The sequence below is a fragment of the Lithobates pipiens genome, unplaced genomic scaffold, assembly GCF_037356315.1.
Source record: "Lithobates pipiens isolate NorthernLeopardFrog02 unplaced genomic scaffold, aLitPip1_a1.2 Scaffold_37, whole genome shotgun sequence".
Classification (NCBI taxonomy): Eukaryota; Metazoa; Chordata; class Amphibia; order Anura; family Ranidae; genus Lithobates; species Lithobates pipiens.
Window position 1 is genome coordinate 3,959,174 of NW_027507825.1, and position 20,516 is coordinate 3,979,689.

Consider the following 20,516-nt stretch of genomic DNA (forward strand, 5'->3'; position numbering starts at 1 on the left):
ACTCGCTATCTGTCATGGGGGGGCTGAAAGCTGGGAAAGCCCAACATTTTGAGTTGTCGCTGGAACAGGAAGAAAGGGGGGACTCTCCAAATGGGGGCACTTCGTTCATCCGCCAACTAGGAGGAGATTTGCATCGCTTTAGAAATTTCTAGTTGTCTCCTGGAACAGGAAGTCAATGGAAATCTCCTCCTCCTTCACATGACCCTCCCCCCAAGGGGGGGGGGGGTGCTGACATTTTTCCTCCAATCAAATGCAATTTCTTATCACTTTCTGGCCTGGCTAATGTGCCGACCTTCCCAAGAGGTGATGAGCAACTGATGCGTTTGACCAATGACAGCCCAGCAAAGGTTTACCTGGCCGTCTACATCAAATTCCCCCCCCCAAGCCTGAAAGGTTTAATCGAAATGCCACCATGCAACATCCGCCCCCCCTCACCCCACCAGCAGCAGCCTGATTGGTTTAAATTCCCTTCAATATTGGCTTCCAACAGGAGTTTGATAGACCGTGGAGCCCCCCAGCCTGTCAGGGGGTTCAATTCACTGATCAACACCAAAATGGGGTACAAAGGCATGATTGATTTTTGGGGGGGGGTTTTGCTTTTCAAAGTAGAATTAAAGGCAAGACTTTCATTTTGGATGGAGTAAGGGAGGGTTAGAACCCCCCCCCCCCCTCCCCACATTGGCTTATTTTTTTAAAAAATTTCCATCTGTGTCCCACTTGGAGACACTTTATTTATTTTTTTCTGTCCCATAGCCAAAAACAGGAAGTGAGGAAATCCCTGCGAATGAGGATGGTAAACGGGACAAATAAAGGGTAAATCTCCCCAACAGGGGCACAGACAACAAAAACCTGACAAGGGGTCTAATCCCTCTCCACTCCATCCAAAAAAAGAATTGTGCTTTAATGCACAATATATAACCCAATTGTTTTTGTAAAGTTTGCTTGTGGCCTTTACCGTATCCCCCTCCGCTTGTGGCCTTTACCGTATCCCCCTCCGCTTGTGGCCTTTACCATATCCCCCTCCTGCTTGTGGCCTTTACCGTATCCCCCCCTCCTGCTTGTGGCCTTTACCGTATCCCCCCCTCCTGCTTGTGGCCTTTACCGTATCCCCCCCTCCTGCTTGTGGCCTTTACCGTATCCCCCCCCCTCCTGCTTGTGGCCTTTACCGTATCCCCCCCTCCTGCTTGTGGCCTTTACCGTATCCCCCCCCCTCCTGCTTGTGGCCTTTACCGTATCCCCCCCCCTCCTGCTTGTGGCCTTTACCGTATCCCCCCCCTCCTGCTTGTGGCCTTTACCGTATCCCCCCCCTCCTGCTTGTGGCCTTTGCCTTACCCCCCCCTCCTGCTTGTGGCCTTTACCGTATCCCCCCCCGCTTGTGGCCTTTACCGTATCCCCCCCCTCCTGCTTGTGGCCTTTACCGTATCCCCCCCCCTCCTGCTTGTGGCCTTTACCGTATCCCCCCCCCCCTCCTGCTTGTGGCCTTTACCGTATCCCCCCCCCTCCTGCTTGTGGCCTTTACCGTATCCCCCCCCCCCTCCTGCTTGTGGCCTTTACCGTATCCCCCCCCCCCTCCTGCTTGTGGCCTTTACCGTATCCCCCCCCTCCTGCTTGTGGCCTTTACCGTATCCCCCCCTCCTGCTTGTGGCCTTTACCGTATCCCCCCCTCCTGCTTGTGGCCTTTACCGTATCCCCCCCCTCCTGCTTGTGGCCTTTACCGTATTCCCCCCCCCCTCCTGCTTGTGGCCTTTACCGTATCCCCCCCCTCCTGCTTGTGGCCTTTACCGTATCCCCCCCTCCTGCTTGTGGCCTTTACCGTATCCCCCCCTCCTGCTTGTGGCCTTTACCGTATCCCCCCCTCCTGCTTGTGGCCTTTACCGTATCCCCCCCTCCTGCTTGTGGCCTTTACCGTATCCCCCCCCCCTCCTGCTTGTGGCCTTTACCGTATCCCCCCCCCCCTCCTGCTTGTGGCCTTTACCGTATCCCCCCCCTCCTGCTTGTGGCCTTTACCGTATCCCCCCCCTCCTGCTTGTGGCCTTTACCGTATTCCCCCCCCCTCCTGCTTGTGGCCTTTACCGTATCCCCCCCCCTCCTGCTTGTGGCCTTTACCGTATTCCCCCCCCCCTCCTGCTTGTGGCCTTTACCGTATTCCCCCCCCCCTCCTGCTTGTGGCCTTTACCGTATTCCCCCCCCCTCCTGCTTGTGGCCTTTACCGTATCCCCCCCCCTCCTGCTTGTGGCCTTTACCGTATCCCCCCCCTCCTGCTTGTGGCCTTTACCGTATCCCCCCCCTCCTGCTTGTGGCCTTTACCGTATTCCCCCCCCCTCCTGCTTGTGGCCTTTACCGTATTCCCCCCCCCCTCCTGCTTGTGGCCTTTACCGTATTCCCCCCCCCTCCTGCTTGTGGCCTTTACCGTATTCCCCCCCCCCCCCTCCTGCTTGTGGCCTTTACCGTATTCCCCCCCCCCCTCCTGCTTGTGGCCTTTACCGTATTCCCCCCCCCCCCTCCTGCTTGTGGCCTTTACCGTATTCCCCCCCCCCCTCCTGCTTGTGGCCTTTACTGTATCGTAAAGTTTACAAGTAGAGGTTGACAGATGAGGGGGGTTCTTGTGCTGAATTATGATTTTATTTATCCCCCATCTCAAACTTTCCCACTACCCCTGCTTGCTTTTGTCACACTACCACACACTTGACCTCAGTACACTGATTGGCACAGGTAGGTGGTATTGGCAGGTTTCACACTGAGCCCATATCTTGTATTAGTAGACAGATAATTTGGCTGTATATTTCCATCTCCTGTCTGATCAATGTTTATAAGCAATGTTACTTTATAAAAGTTGATCAGACAGAGGGAAATGCAAAGTAACATTGTTTATAGTCTTTGATCAGACAGGAGATGGAGATATGAAATAACATTGTTTATAAACATTGTTCAGACAGGAGATCAAGAGATACTAAGGTAATTTGTCTCTCCATCTCCTGTCTGATCAATGTTTATAAACCATGTTCAGCTTTACGGAGTAAGCCCATTCTAAAACAAAAAATGTGACTAAAGCTTTGGAGTCTTTTTGGTGGGGGGGGGGGGGGATGATCCCTCTGGGTGATTGTACTTAAGTCGATCGTTGGATCCAATCAGCCATGCCCATAGAGGACTCGAATCTCAGCCGATCCTTGCTGAACCAGCCAAGATTCAATCCATGTATGGTGTGGCTTTAGCGTAACTACGCTTTCTGTTGAGGGAAAAACCATTCACCCCCTGGGTGAGCAATATGGATTGCAGGGATTGTAACCCCCCCCCCCCCCCTTCCTCATTGGGGGAGGATGAAAGCAGATGCTAGGGCTGCAAGGAAAACCAGACCCCATTGGAAACGTCACTCGATGGGACCGGCTGAGATTTGATTAATCTATGGGCAGGCTGGTTGTTCACAAATTGACACAACCAGCCTAATGTTTTTATTAATCTGATTACTGCCAGTGGCTATAGCTTCCGGCACTAATTGTGTTCTGCCAGCAGGGAAGGCTCCCTGTGCGCCCCCCCCCCCCCCCCCTCGGCAGAATACAATAGTGCTGCAGGAGGGATTCTCCCATTGATACTGTAGATTGGGGGGAACTAGCAATTTTTCTTCCTTCCATCTGTGATGTGAAAGAAGGGAAATCAAATCATCTCTGGTCTGCTTTAGGAAAGAGATGCTGAGGACTCTGCTCCACCCCAGAGCCCACATTGTTCAGACCAGTCCAGCACTTCCAGGGCATGAGAGTTACCTAGGCAACATGTCTCAGGGGTGGATCCCTCTTTCTCAAGCCTCTTTGCAATTTTGAGGTGGAGCACAGCCTTGAGCGCTGGAGTCTCTCCTCTTTCCTAAAGCAGCCCAGAGATTAGCGGTTTTATTTCCTTCCACCCGAGTCATCTAGGGCAGTGATATGTAATTAGCGGACCTCCAGCTGTTACAAAACTACAAGTCCCTTCATGCCTCTGGGTGTCATGCTTGTGGCTGTCAGTCTTGCTATGTCTCATGGGACTTATAGTTCTGCAACAGCTGGAGATGCGCTAATTGCATATCCCTGATCTATGAGCTGTGTGAAGTTGGCACCCCATGTTTGTAAAAGCTGAATAAAAATATACCATTCGTTTGTGCCGCGTTTGTGCTGATTTGTGCCGCAAAAATTAGCGTTTGTGCCGGTTCGGTTTCTGAGATATTAAACATTCAATTTAATGCAAGCCCCGCCCACTTTGCACCCCACGTTGCTGAATTTGAAAAACAAACGCGCCATTTGTTTGTGCCGCGTTTGTGCTGGTTTGTGCTGCAAAAATAAACGTTTGTGCCGCTTTGGTTGCAGAGATATTGTGCGTTATATGTTGTGAAACCCCGCCCATTTTGCACCCCATGTTACCGAATTTGAAAAACAAACGCGCCATTCGTTTGTGCCGCGTTTGTGCTGGTTTGTGCTGCAAAAATAAACGTTTGTGCCGCTTTGGTTGCAGAGATATTGTGCGTTATATGTTGTGAAACCCCGCCCATTTTGCACCCCACGTTACCGAATTTGAAAAACAAACGCGCCATTCGTTTGTGCCGTGTTTGTGCTGGTTTGTGCTGCAAAAATAAACGTTTGTGCCGCTTTGGTTGCAGAGATATTGTGCGTTATATGTTGTGAAACCCCGCCCATTTTGCACCCCATGTTACCGAATTTGAAAAACAAATGCGCCATTCGTTTGTGCCGCGTTTGTGCTGGTTTGTGCTGCAAAAATAAACGTTTGTGCCGCTTTGGTTGCAGAGATATTGTGCGTTATATGTTGTGAAACCCCGCCCATTTTGCACCCCATGTTACCGAATTTGAAAAACAAACGCGCCATTCGTTTGTGCCGCGTTTGTGCTGGTTTGTGCTGCAAAAATAAATGTTTGTGCCGCTTTGGTTGCAGAGATATTGTGCGTTATATGTTGTGAAACCCCGCCCATTTTGCACCCCACGTTACCGAATTTGAAAAACAAACGCGCCATTCGTTTGTGCCGTGTTTGTGCTGGTTTGTGCTGCAAAAATAAACGTTTGTGCCGCTTTGGTTGCAGAGATATTGTGCGTTATATGTTGTGAAACCCCGCCCATTCTGCACCCCATGTTACCGAATTTGAAAAACAAACGCGCCATTTGTTTGTGCCGCGTTTGTGCTGGTTTGTGCTGCAAAAATAAACGTTTGTGCCGCTTTGGTTGCAGAGATATTGTGCGTTATATGTTGTGAAACCCCGCCCATTTTGCACCCCATGTTACCGAATTTGAAAAACAAACGCGCCATTCGTTTGTGCCGCGTTTGTGCTGGTTTGTGCTGAAAAAATAAACGTTTGTGCCGCTTTGGTTGCAGAGATATTGTGCGTTATATGTTGTGAAACCCCGCCCATTTTGCACCCCACGTTACCGAATTTGAAAAACAAACGCGCCATTCGTTTGTGCCGTGTTTGTGCTGGTTTGTGCTGCAAAAATAAGCGTTTGTACCGCTTTGGTTGCAGAGATATTGTGCGTTATATGTTGTGAAACCCCGCCCATTTTGCACACCATGTTACCGAATTTGAAAAACAAACGCGCCATTCGTTTGTGCCGCGTTTGTGCTGGTTTGTGCTGCAAAAATAAACGTTTGTGCCGCTTTGGTTGCAGAGATATTGTGCGTTATATGTTGTGAAACCCCGCCCATTTTGCACCCCACGTTACCGAATTTGAAAAACAAACGCGCCATTCGTTTGTGCCGTGTTTGTGCTGGTTTGTGCTGCAAAAATAAACGTTTGTGCCGCTTTGGTTGCAGAGATATTGTGCGTTATATGTTGTGAAACCCCGCCCATTTTGCACCCCATGTTACCGAATTTGAAAAACAAACGCGCCATTCGTTTGTGCCGCGTTTGTGCTGGTTTGTGCTGCAAAAATAAACGTTTGTGCCGCTTTGGTTGCGGAGATATTGTGTGTTATATGTTGTGAAACCACACTGACTTTACACCTTGTTACTACATCTTACATACAGAACTTACAGAACCTATACTCAGCTTGGGTTTCCTTAATGTAAAGCTCCTCCCACTGTGCCGAGCACTGCACTTCATACTGTACCCTGGAAAAGGCAGCATTGGAGCTCGAACAACTTTTTGCTTGATGGTTTCATTCTAGCTCAGGGAATCCAGGGTAAATTTATTTTTAACATCTTTAATTTTACTTATTATTAATAATTATGCAATGTATTCAATTGCAGTGAAAATAATACATTTGGAATAGGTGATCGTGTGTTTGCTGTGTGTATACAAAAAATTTTTTTGCAATACTAGCACATCAACCTAATATAGTGATCAGGTGGCAACACTAGTTGTGTTAATAACTGATGTCCCTATGTACTGTATACATCCTTTGTTCAGGGGTAGCCAGAATGTAAAATCATTGTAGTAACATACAGAAATGCTTTAAACTAGGGATGAGCCGAACACCCCCCAGTTCGGTTCGCATCAGAACTTTCGAACGGACCGCAAATTCGTATGAACGTTAGAACCCCATTGAAGTCTATGGGACTCAAACGTTTGAAATAAAAAGTGCTAATTTTAATGGCTAATATGCAAGATACTGTCCTAAAAAGGGTTTGGGGACCTGGCTCCTGCCCCAGGGGACATGGGTCAATGCCTAAAATGTTTTTAAAAATGGCCGTTTTGGCGGGAGCACTGATTTTAATGACGATTAAAGTGAAAAAAAAAGTGAAATATTCCTTTAAATATCGTGCCTGGGGGGTGTCTGTAGTATGCCTGTGAAGTGCCACGTGTTTCCCGTGTTTAGAACAGTCCCTGCACAAAATGACATTAAACGGAAATAACATCATTTAAAACTGCTTGCGGTTTTAATGTTATATCTGGTTCCGGCAATATGGATGAAAATCATTGAGAAAAATGGCATGGGTAGCCCCCCCCCCCCGCCCATTACCAGCCCCTTTGGATCTTGTACGGATATTAAGGGGAACCCTGTACCCATATTACAAAAAGGAAAGATGTGGGGACACCAGGCCCTATATACTCAGAACAGCAGTATACAGGCGATGCAAACAAGACAGGGATTGTGTAGGTTTGTTGTGTTAAGTAGAATCTGTTTGTAATTTTCAACTGGTACATTTTTAAAGTGTAGCTCCAGTCAAAAAATCTATTTTTATGCTTTTTGGAAAACATAGGGAAGGGTTATCACCCCTGTATAATTTGTTTTGTCGTCCATCTTTTTTCATCTCACTTGCTGTTGTCTCCTTCCGTTTGCAAGTAGGAGATGTTTGTAAGTTGGATGTTTGAAAGTAGGGGCCTGCCCTATATGCTCTGCAGAAATGGCGGAACAAGGTGTTGGTGTTGTCACAACATTGTAAGCCCTCAAAGTGACTCTTGGTGGGCGCTGGAGCGCCCTGCTGTGAACGATTATATTAAGAATTGTAATTACATGCCATTGTTGAACAGTGGTAGAAAAATTGACCTTTGGTGGTTGTGGTGCTGGTGCCACAACACTATAAGTCCTCACCGTTACTCTGGGTGGGCACAGGAACGGGCCCTCCTGTGAACTATTATATCAAGAATTGTAATTACATGCCCCTGTTAAACAGGGGCTGAAAAATTGGGCCTTAGGCACTGGTGCTGGTGCCACGACACTGCAACCTCTCCCATGTACTCTAGTTGTGGTGCAGGAATGAGCCCTGCTGCAAAGCATTGCATCAAAAATTGTAATTAAACGCCCCTGTTAAACAGGGGCTGTAAAACTGGGCTGGTGACATCACCCAGAACCAAAAATGTTCTTCCAACATATCAGCGGAGGAGGAAGAGGATAGACAATCAACATAACAGGACAGTCACTCAGCATCAGCATAGGTAGTCTTGAAGGGATGTGATATTTCAAAAAAAATTATTCGGTTACATCAGCTTCAGGTGCTTGGTAGCTGTGGGTGATCCAAGACTGATTCATCTTGATGAAGGTCAGTCGATCAACTGAGTCGGTGGACAGGCGCATCCTGTGATCGGTAAAAAAGCCACCAGCAGCACTGAAGGTGCGTTCCGAAAGAACGCTGGATGCAGGACAGGCTAGTAGCTCAATTGCATACTGTGCAAGCTCTGGCCAGTGATCCATCTTCAAGACCCAGTAAGCCAGAGGATTTTCGGTGGGAAAGGTGTCCAAGTCTGACCTTGCCCCTAGGTATTCCTGCACCATGTAAATCAGACGCTGGCGATGGTTGCTGGAACCGATCATACCTTGGGGCTGCGGACTAAAAAATTGTCTGAACGCATCGGTCAGACGGCCACCTTCTCCACCGCTCCTTCTGACCGATGCCTCAGCAACACGTTGTCCAGGACCAGGAGTTTGTAACCTCCCAGTCTCTGGGAACGCGTTGCACAGACCTTTCTGCAAGGCCTCCCGGAGATGTCTCATCCTCTGCTCCCTCTGCGACGGCAAGATAAGGTCGGCAACCTTACCCTTGTACCGTGGATCAAGGAGAGTGGCCAGCCAGTAATGGTCCCTCTCCTTGATCCGAAGAATACAGGGATCCTTCCGCAGGCTTTGCAAGATCAGGGAGGCCATGCAGCATAGGGTAGCTGAGGCATTCGGTCCGGAGTCCTCTGGGTCACTAATGACAACATGATCTGCAGCTACCTCCTCCCAGCCACGTACAAGTCCACGGGTTTCTTGGGACTGTAAATCATCCCTACAAGACTGCTGCTGCTGCTGATGCTGAGTGCCAGCATCCACCTCCATGCTGACACAATCATCCTCCTCCTCCTCCTCCTCATCCTCTTCCTGTGTGATGGGTGGCACAGCAGGAACACTGTCCTGATAAAGGGGGCCTTGAGAGGCAAGGAAGCCCTCCTCTTCCTGCCTCTGTTCTGCCTCAAGTGCCCTGTCCATTATTCCATGCAGCGTATGCTCCAAGAGGTGGACAAGAGGTACAGTGTCACTGATGCATGCACTGTCACTGCTCACCATCCTTGTGGCCTCCTAAAACGGTGACAGGACAGTGCATGCATCCCTTATGCCCCACTGGCGTGGTGAGAAAAAACCGAGCTACCCTGACCCTGTCCTGGTGCCATAGTCGCACAGGTACTTATTGATGGCCCTCTGCTGCTTGTGCAGCCACTGCAGCATGGCCAACGTTGAGTTCCACCTGGTGGGCATGTCACATGTAAGTCGGTTCTTGGGCAGGTTCAACTCCTTTTGGAGCTCAGCCAGCCGAGCACAGGCATTAAATGATCGGCGGAAATGCACACAGACTTTCCTGGCCTGCTTCAGGACATCCTGTAAGCCCGGGTACCTGCCCAAGAACCGCTGCACCACCAAGTTAAGGACGTGAGCCACACAGGGCACATGGGTCAGTTGTCCTTGTCGGAGGGCGGAGAGGAGGTTGGTGCCATTGTCGAAAACCACCATTCCTGGCTTAAGCTGGCGTGGCGTCAACCACCTCTTGGCCTGCCCCTGCAGAGCTGACAAAACATCTGCCCCAGTGTGGCTCCTGTTCCCCAAACAAACCAGCGCAAGCACGGCATGGCATCGTATTGCCTGCGTACTTGCGTAGCCCCTGGAATGCCTACGGAGCACCGCTGGTTCTGAGGACCGAGCACTGGAAGAGGCCATGGAGAAAGAAGAAGAGGAGGGGGTGGAGGAGAGAGGTGTGTCACAACCAGTAGTAGCATTTTGGAGGCGTGGTGGCGGAACAACCTCCAACACTACTGCACCTTGTCCTGCATCCTTCCCAGCTGCCAGAAGAGTGACCCAATGGGCCGTGAAAGACAGGTAACGTCCCTGTCCATGCCTGCTGGACCATGAGTCAGCGGTAATATGCACCTTACCACTGACCGCCCTGTCTAGCGAGGCAAGGACATTGCCTTCCACATGCCGGTAGAGAGCCGGAATCGCCTTCCGTGAGAAAAAGTGTCGTTTGGGGACCTGCCACTGAGGGACCGCACATTGTACAAACTCATGGAAGGGGGCAGAGTCTACCAACTGAAAAGGCAGCAGTTGAAGTGCTAGCAATTTGGCCAAGCTAGCATTCAACCGCTGGGCATGTAGATGGCTGGGAGTGAACTTCTTTCGACGGTCCAGCAGCTGGGGCAGGGACATTTGCCTGCTATAATCGGACGTGGGTGTACTGCTAGCAGATTGCCCGGAAGCACTTGGCTGTGACACACCTAATTCTACACCTTCATTCCTCTCAGAGCAGGTTTCAGAGAGGACTGAAGGTCTAGTGGGGTTGGAGATGCCAGCTGATGAGGAGCAAGGAGAGGTCCGCTTTGTTCTTTGGTGTGGGTCTTTGAGGTACGCTTGCCAATGAGCTGCATGGCAGGTCAACATATGTCTGGTCAAGCATATAGTGCCCAAGCGGCTAATGTTTTGGCCACGCGAGATACGCTTGAGACATATGTTGCAAATAGCAGCGGTGCGATCTGATGCACTCCTCTCAAAAAAGGCCCACACCAAAGAACTTTTAGAATAACGCGCAGAGGCAGCGCCCTGCACAGGCAGAGCTCTGCGGTGTGATTCAGTCAGTGTGCTGCCCCTAAGCTGGCCCCCGGAGGGCATCCTGCCTCGTTGGACATGTGCCTCCTCCTCCTCCCTCCTATGAGGCACCCACGTGGAGTCAGTGCCCTCATCATCCCCTCCCTCTTCATCGCTGGAGCAAACCTGGCAGTATGCTGCAGCTTGTGGAACATGACTGCCAGATTGCTGTCCTTCTTGAGCATCCCCTCTCTCTGCGCTCACGCTACTGCCTTCCTCTAGCTGAGTATCATCATCAGAACCTACAAAACACTGGGCATCCTCCTGGAGCATGTACCCAACACTGTGCTCAAACAGTTCAGGAGACTCCTCAGGAGGACGTGGTGGGTCAAGGGAAGGAGTCACTGATGATGACATTGAGAGGCGGGAAGACGATGGGTTGGCAGCTTCTTTGCTAGTACCCTGAGCCTGGGTGAGAGAGGATGAGGAGGATGAAGAGGGCTTGGTCATCCACTCTACCAAGTCTTCGGCATGTTGCGGCTTAACATGTCCAGCTGCCGAAAAGAAGGACAAGCATGTCTCATGGCCATGTGCTGATGATGACGATGCACCGCGTCCACGACCAGCACTGTTGTCTCTAGACACAGAGCCTGCTTGCCCTCTTTTATCGGCTCGTGTCTGTCTGCCTCTCCTTGTTGGCCTTCCAGACATGGTAATGGCCTGAAGAGAGATGGGAAAACCAGCATTCGGGTAGTGTATATTGTGCTGGAGGCACACAACACCCACTAACTCCTACAGATGGCTCAATTAGAGAAGAGCTATGTAGGTAGATATAACGGTGTATACTGCGTTCAGAGCACGCAGACAGCACGCACAATCTCCTATAACTGACTGCAAGTTTTATTTAAAAAGAGCAAGATAGCTAGCTATATAGGTGGATATAACCGTGTATACTGCGGTCAGGGCACGCAGACAGCACGCACAATCTCCTACAACTGACTGCAAGCTCTATTAAAAAAAGAGAAATATAGCTAGCTATATAGGTGGATATAATGGTGTATACTGCGGTCAGGGCACGCAGACAACAACCACTACAGAAGAGCAAGAACGAAAAATCGTCCGATAATAAACGGTGTATACTGTGTTGAAGGTACACAGAACACCCACTAACTCCTACAGACGCCAATACACTACACAAGGCCGCTGCGCTGGCGGCCTTATATAGTGTGGGGCGTGTACTACACAGCCTGAGCTATGATTGGCCACAGGCATCCTGCCTGTGGCCAATCATGGCTCTCCTTGCTGTCGGCGCTGTGATTGGCCAAGCATGCGGGGTCACAGTGCATGCTTGGCCAATCATGAGCCAGCAATGTACTGCGGTGGCGCAGTGCATTGTGGGCCATGAGCGCCACACGAATTTGGCGCGAACAGCCCATAACATTCGGTATTCGCCGAACGGACGAACAGCCGATGTTTGAGTTGAATGTATGTTCGACTCGAGCACGAAGCTCATCCCTAGTGAACAGTGTAGTGGTCAGTATAGTGTAGTGGACAGTATAGTGGTCAGTGTAGTGGACAGTATAGTAGTCAGTATAGTGGACAGTGTAGTGGTCAGTGTAATGTAGGACAGTATAGTATAGTGGTCAGTGTAGTGGACAGTGTAGTGCAGTGGACAGTATAGTGGTCAGTGTAGTGTATTGGTCAGTATAGTACAGTGGTCAGTATAGTATAGTGGTCAGTGTAGTTCTCAGTGTAGTGGACAGTATAGTATAGTGGTCAGTGTAGTGTGTAATGGTCAGTAAAGGAATTAATCAAGTAGGTTAGTGTAGTGGTCAGTATAGGAATCAGGTAGGTCACTGCTATTGTATTTGAAGGGACTCGGGGAGTGCTAAAAGTCCGCAGGTTAGGGGGTGCAAATTACTTGCCTTGACCCGGGTGCTGACAACCCATGCTACTCCACTGCCGCCCAGTAGATGGCTCACTGCGGGTCGATCAACCAGGGACAGTGGGGAGACAGACGACTGACCAGCTGAGATCCGGAAACTGGGTAGGTAGCAGGTGGATAGCAGCACGTAACAGACCGATAAGCAGCTACCATGGTGGGGGCACAAATCAGCTTTAACACGGAAATTCAGGCTCACTTAGCTTATTCGCTCGGGGGGAATGCCTAGGAGCTCACAGCATCACGCTGCTGCTTGGCGCCATGTAGTAACTCCGCCCCTCCGTCATCTGCACTTCTTTCTGATGAGTATGTGCAGCTGGAAATATCCCCTACTTTGAGACATATGAAGGGTGGTACAGAGGATTCACTTGGAGGAACAAATCAAATATCTGCACTGTATCTCCCACCTGCAAGCTTAGTTCTTCATTTTTTTTTCTTGAAAGTTGTAGATGGCCACTCCGAACCTCTCTCTCCTGCTGGAGTAATGTTTTTCTTGGTTAACGTCTGGTTTAAACTTATGTTAAAAGAGAACTATGTCCCAACTTTTTTTGGCCTTAGTTCTCTTTTTGTTCACAAGGTGACATTTAGTATGTTCTCCTGTGACAAAAAAACTCATGTGCATGTGGCGGGCCATTGCCCACTATATCCTGCCAGTGCAGATCAATGCTGCAGCCGGTACAGATCCTGACAATACTGTCGAGATCCACCCTGCCGCCTGATTGACAACTGCTCTGGCTCACTAGAGCCAGAGCCATCTGTGCCCGCCCCCTCCCTGTCTGTTCTTCCATTCAGCACTAGAGAATCGGAAAGGGGGGATCCCTGTGGGGGTGGCAAAACTATGCATATGAAGTAAAACATGTATAATATCCACCAAATCTGCACAAACTATTAACAAATAAATCTAGTTGTATGTATGATTTAATAACGAGGTGCTAAGTTGTTGTGGTTTGACAATATATACTGCTCAATATCTCTGCAACTATACCAGCAAAAACCTGGCAGAAGCAAATGGCGCGTTTGTTTTTAAGATTCAGCAATGTGGGGTGTAAAGTGGGCGGGGTTTCACAAAATATAACGCACAATATCTCCGCAACCAAAGCAGCACAAACGTTTATTTTTGCAGCACAAACCAGCACAAACGCGGCACTAACGAATGGCGCTTTTTTTTTCAAATTCGGTAACATGGGGTACAAAGTGGGCGGGGTTTCACAACATATAACACACAATATCTCCGCAACCAAAGCGGCACAAACGTTTATTTTTGCAGCACAAACCAGCACAAACGCGGCACAAACGAATGGCGCGTTTGTTTTTCAAATTCGGTAACATGGGGTGCAGAATGGGCGGGGTTTCACAACATATAACGCACAATATCTCTGCAACCAAAGCAGCACAAACGTTTATTTTTGCAGCACAAACCAGCACAAACGCGGCACTAACGAATGGCGCTTTTTTTTTTCAAATTCGGTAACATGGGGTACAAAGTGGGCGGGGTTTCACAACATATAACACACAATATCTCCGCAACCAAAGCGGCACAAATGTTTATTTTTGCAGCACAAACCAGCACAAACGTGGCACAAACGAATGGCACGTTTGTTTTTCAAATTCGGTAACATGGGGTGCAGAATGGGCGGGGTTTCACAACATATAACGCACAATATCTCTGCAACCAAAGCGGCACAAACGTTTATTTTTGCAGCACAAACCAGCACAAACGCGGCACAAACGAATGGCGCGTTTGTTTTTCAAATTCGGTAACATGGGGTGCAAAATGGGCGGGGTTTCACAACATATAACGCACAATATCTCTGCAACCAAAGCGGCACAAACGTTTATTTTTGCAGCACAAACCAGCACAAACGCGGCACAAACGAATGGCGCGTTTGTTTTTCAAATTCGGTAACATGGGGTGCAAAATGGGCGGGGTTTCACAACATATAACGCACAATATCTCTGCAACCAAAGCGGCACAAACGTTTATTTTTGCAGCACAAACCAGCACAAACACGGCACAAACGAATGGCACGTTTGTTTTTCAAATTCGGTAACGTGGGGTACAAAGTGGGCGGGGTTTCACAACATATAACACACAATATCTCCGCAACCAAAGCGGCACAAACGTTTATTTTTGCAGCACAAACCAGCACAAACGCGGCACAAACGAATGGCGCGTTTGTTTTTCAAATTCGGTAACATGGGGTGCAGAATGGGCGGGGTTTTACAACATATAACGCACAATATCTCTGCAACCAAAGCGGCACAAACGTTTATTTTTGCAGCACAAACCAGCACAAACGCGGCACAAACGAATGGCGCGTTTGTTTTTCAAATTCGGCAACATGGGGTGCAAAATGGGCGGGGTTTCACAACATATAACGCACAATATCTCTGCAACCAAAGCGGCACAAACGTTTATTTTTGCAGCACAAACCAGCACAAACGCGGCACAAACGAATGGCGCGTTTGTTTTTCAAATTCGGTAACATGGGGTGCAAAATGGGCGGGGTTTCACAACATATAACGCACAATATCTCTGCAACCAAAGCGGCACAAACGTTTATTTTTGCAGCACAAACCAGCACAAACACGGCACAAACGAATGGCGCGTTTGTTTTTCAAATTCGGTAACGTGGGGTGCAAAATGGGCGGGGTTTCACAACATATAACGCACAATATCTCTGCAACCAAAGCGGCACAAACGTTTATTTTTGCAGCACAAACCAGCACAAACGCGGCACAAACGAATGGCGCGTTTGTTTTTCAAATTCGGTAACATGGGGTGCAAAATGGGCGGGGTTTCACAACATATAACGCACAATATCTCTGCAACCAAAGCGGCACAAACGTTTATTTTTGCAGCACAAACCAGCACAAACGCAGCACAAACAAATGGCGCGTTTGTTTTTCAAATTCAGCAACGTGGGGTGCAAAGTGGGCGGGGCTTGCATTAAATTGAATGTTTAATATCTCAGAAACCTAACCGGCACAAACGCTAATTTTTGCGGCACAAATCAGCACAAACGCGGCACAAACGAATGGTATATTTTTATTCAGGTTTTACAAACATGGGGTGCCAACTTCACACAGCTTGATCTATGGGCTGCTTTAGGAAAAAAAGGTGAGACTTCCTTTTTCAAGTCTCCCCAGTGCCAACAGCATACAGACCAAAATTGCAATGAGGCTTGAGACAGGGGGGCCCACCCCTGAGACATGTCACCTGGGTAACGATCATCCCCTGTCAAAGGAAGTGTGTTGTTGGGCAAGTGTGGGCGCTCTGGGGTGGGGGGGGGGGGGTTTGTCTCCTCTTTCCTAAAGCAGGCCAGAAGTGATTTGATTTTTCACCACAGGTGGAACACTTCCTTTGACGGGGTGAGGGTTACCCAGGTGACATGTCTCGGAGGTGGGTCCCCCTTTATCAAACCTCTTGTGGTTTAGGACAAGTCTGTATGCTGTGGGCCCTGGGCATGGGTGTAACTCTCCTCTTTCCTAAAGCATGCCAGAGATATTTTTCACAGGTGGATGGAAAGATAATTACTTGGTTTCCATCATCAGCACAGTCGGTATTGATGAGGGAATCCCACCTATGGAGCTATTGTGTTCTGTCCAGTGCGGTGAAGGGGGGGGGGGGTGATGGGTGCGAGGAGCCTTCTCAACTGGCAAAGCACAATTGCTGTTTGTGGCTATAGACTGCCGCAGTAATCCCACCTCAAAAGGCTGGTTGTACTGAAGTTAGTCGATCGATTCTCAGCCGGTCCTTGCTGAACCGGGCCGAGATTTAATCCATGTATGTCTGGCTTTAGAGTAACTGCGCTTTTTCTTGAGGGGAAAACCATCATCTCTGGGTGATCGATATGGTTTGCAAGGATTGTAACTCCCCTTCCTCACATCAGGGGAGGAGGAAAACCAACACCATAGCCAGGGCTGCAAGAGAAATGGCTTCAGCTGGAGTCCCCCTTTAGCATGGGAAGATACTCCCAGAGCTGTGCTCCACCCCCAGAGCCCACAGCATACAGAATTGTCCAACAACACTTACTTTAAAAAGGGGATGGTAGTTGCCTTGGTGACATGTCTCAGAGGTGGGCCCCCCTTTCTCCAGCTTCCTGTGGTGCTGGACAAGTCTGTATTCGGTGGGCTCTGGGGGGGGTGGAGCACAGCCTTGAGTGTGGGAGTCTCTCATCTTTCCTAAAGCAAGCCATAGAAGGTTCAATTTTCTTTCCCAGAAGGAAATGTGACAAATGGGAGTGCAATCTAATTCGGTTATAGTCAATACAACATTGGCGGCTGGTGCTAAGTATTTCAGGGGGAGGTGGGGCAAAATAACCACATCCCCCCCCCCCCCCCCACGTGGAGGGAGATGGACGGAAAGGTGGTGATCGCTGCAAGCAGCAACACCCCCCCCCCCCCGCAGGAGATGGACTGGAAGGTGTCGATTGCCGCAAACACCCCCCCCCCCACGGTTTTAGATGACAAGAAGGCGGCGACCATCCACCACCATCACCCCCCCCCCCCCCTCTGCGGGAGACTGACCTTAACTTAGGGGGCAGGGGGAAGGATGAGGAGATGGCCCGTTGCTTCTCCTCCTGGCTCAACAGGAAGTGTGTTCTGAGACTCCCTGGCCAATTGGGTCTCGGACCTGCTTCCTGATTGGCCAGGAGGACAGTATTGAATAGTAATTCGCTATCGTCATACAACTAGGTGGGCTCGGGGTGCAGTACTATGCGCCTTGAGCCCACCCTTTTTTTAAGCCAATTAGAGCCTCAGGCTCCAATCACGTGCTTAAAAAAAACCCCTATTGAAATCCATGCATCCAGAGGGGCAGTGCCCTGCATGGACGGGCCGCCACTGCAATACAATAAAGAGATTCTTGGTTTTTTTAGGTCCAGTGCAGGCATTTCTGCAGAATGTCTTTAGTACACACAGGGGGCTGGTGATTGGTCTTGGATTTAAAGGCGCGTAGCGTGGAGAAGTGTCAACGCGTTTCAATCCTGTGATTATAACGCCTTCCAGCCCAGTGTATACATGGCCCCATGGAAGGGTGTCTTTATCTATGGAGCCATGTATATATGCGCTATGATGTGACTACAACCAGTTTCCCGGTGGGCCGATGGCTCAGTGGGCCGGTCAGATGCAGTCCTGGAGCCGCTCCTCTCTGACAGTGAGTGATCGCGATTTCACTCCCGTTGGGAGGAGCAGCTGCCGTCACTTGCTGGAGAGAGCGTTAGGCTTTCTGCTCCATCCAGCCTGTAGGGGGAGACAGACAGCTGGCAGACATTCCATCCTCTCTCCCCTTATCACTTGTCACTTATCATATGACACAGAGAGGAACGAGAAGCTGCCTTCAAAACTGTGAGTACACGTGGGAGGGGGAGGAAAGGTAGGAGAGAGAAGACACTCTGATGTAAGGAGAAGTGCTGATGGAGACACTCAAAATTAAAGTGGGCCGGCCATGACGAAGTCTGGGGTCAAATTTTTGTCCCAGTCCAGCCCTGGTGACAGGTTCTCTTTGCGGAGACATCAGGGATCTATTAGACCCCATATCTCTCCTCTACCCTTACATCTGATCACACTGAGATCTGTTTGATCAGATGCTTTCCCCAGCCGGTAACGGCTCGTTTACATCTGAGCAAAAGCAGAAGTGACAAAATCCTTGTTGCTCCTGTTTTCTCAGACTAGACCGTGGCTGCTCAACCTGCGGCCCTCCAGCTGTTGCAGAACTGCAAGTCCCATGAGGCAGTGCAAGGCTGACAGTTGCAAGCGTGACTCCCAAAGGCAGAGGCATGATGGGACTTGTAGTTCTGCAAGTGCTGGAGGGCTGTAGTTTGGAGATCTCTGTAGACCAGGGGGTCTCAAAATGGTGGCCCTCCAGCTGTTGCAAAACTACAAGTCCCATGAGGCTTTGCAAGGCTGACAGTTTTAAGCATGACTCCCTCACTGGGACTTGTAGTTTTGCAACAGCTGGAAGGCCGCCAGTTTGAGACCCCTGCTGTAGACCATAGAGATAATCATGGATGTTCCTGTTCTCGGTCATCTCTATGGTAAGCCGGCGGAACCTCCAGCTTCTCTCCCAGCTTTTCCCGATGGAATTTTAGAGCCCAGAAAGGCACCGGAAGGCGGCGGGACCTTTCTGCTGCATGTAATAGCGATCCAGCGGCTATTTCGCTGCTAAGATTGCTTTTACATTTGTGGAGCAGGCTTTCTCAACCTTTTAACCCTAGAGGAACCCTAAAAATAATTTTCATGTCTTGGGGAACCCTTCCTAAAACCAAATCCTCAGGGCTCAATAGGAACAATGCTCCTTATATGGGTGGTCAACAGGAAGAATGTCCCCCTTAAAGTGGTGTTCAGAATTGCCACCCTTAACGAGGAAGTAAACCCTGATGGGTGTTACTTCCTCTTTGATTCCCTGCAAAGGTAAAGCATAATGGACTACTATGCATCACATCGCATTATGTGTCACTTACCTGACACAGGAGCCAGCGATGTCACCGCTGTCCCCTGTAGTTCCGAGCGTCCATCTTCTCGTTGGGTCTCGCTGCTCCGGCGCTGTTATTCGCCGAATCAGCGATGACGTCACTCATGCGCACGGGAGCCGACACTTGCGGCATATCGCCGCGATCTGCGGCTTGCCCAGTGCACCTGCGCGCCGCTGTCTACGGCGCATGCGCCCCTAGACAGCGGTGGCTGTCTTCAGGTAAATATCTCCTAAACCGTGTAGGTTTAGGAGATATTTCTTGGACCTACAGGTAAGCCTTAATCTAGGCCTTAATCTAGGCTTACCTGTAGGTCAAAGTGGTTTGTAAGGGTTTACAACCACTTTAAAGACAGCTAAAAAGATATTTGGTGTCATGCTTCTTGGCTTTACTAAGTGGTGCTGAACCTTAAACTCTGTAGGCACCATCTAATAGGTGGCTCATCAGCCACAGCTCAAGGAACCCCCAGCAATATTCCTTTGGTAGATCACCTCCATTGGCTGCTTTGCATATAGTGCCCATAGACGTGGTCCTATGTTGGGTTTCCCTCCCTGGTAATCCCTTACAAGGCCTACACTTCTGCTGTCTCTAGCTGCTTTTTTTTTTTTTTCATCGTCATCAAGTAAAATAGATGTTTTGTTGGGTTCAAGGTCAGAGGACTGACTCGGCCACTTAAGAATACTCTACTTCTTCACTACTTCCAACAGCTCTTGGGTTGCCCTTTGCAGTATACTTTGGGTCAGTGTTCTGTCCTGTGGAGGGCCGTCCCGTCGGTTTTCGCAGAATTTGGTCCAATCTGGGCTGATAATAGGCAGTAACCCTCTACATCTCATGAATCTCTCTGCTGCTTCTGTCAGAACTCAATAAAAACGAGACCCGGGTCTATTGGCGGCCAAAACACTGCCTTCACCGTGTTTCTCAGATGTGGTGGTATCCTTCAGGTCATGGCACGCTCATGGCTCCTCTCTGCAACACAATTCATTTGTTTATCAAGACCCTGAAAAAAAAACTATAAAGATTGTCACGTTGGTTTATAAAGATATCCAACTATTACACCAGAAAACAGTTTTTTTTCCAAAAATTCAGGTTGAAGTCAAAGGTAGGAATTGAACCCATGGAGAACGCACTTATCAGCCGGGATACTTAACCAGTACTCTACGAGATTTGGTGGTTGAGAATTGACAAATGTGAGCCCTTATAGGATAGGCTGCCAAATAAATCTACCCAACATAAAACCAAATAATGAGAGACGGTGATCACCAAGATGGTTGGCTTGGAGGTTAAGCTCATGGATTATGGAGTGTTCCCTCTGGATAGCATGGAGCTGACCCCGGTTCAAGTCCTGGTGAGCACCTCCTGAGATATGCTTGGAGTTCCCTAACGTGTATTGAGAATGTGGCACTGAGATGGTAATTTGTTGAGGGATCATAAAAGAGGAATGTTTTATGAAAGATACAACAAGCTCACCCGGCTTTACTTGGGTGGCTTGGTTTTATATATGTATCATTAGTTCTTTCTGAGCATGCTCAGCAACAACACAAGTTAAACGTTCCCTACAATCTAAGGATTCGAAGGTTGGGACATCAAGGCGACAAAGTGACTTGTCCAAGGTCACAAGGAGCCAACGTGTGGTTGAAA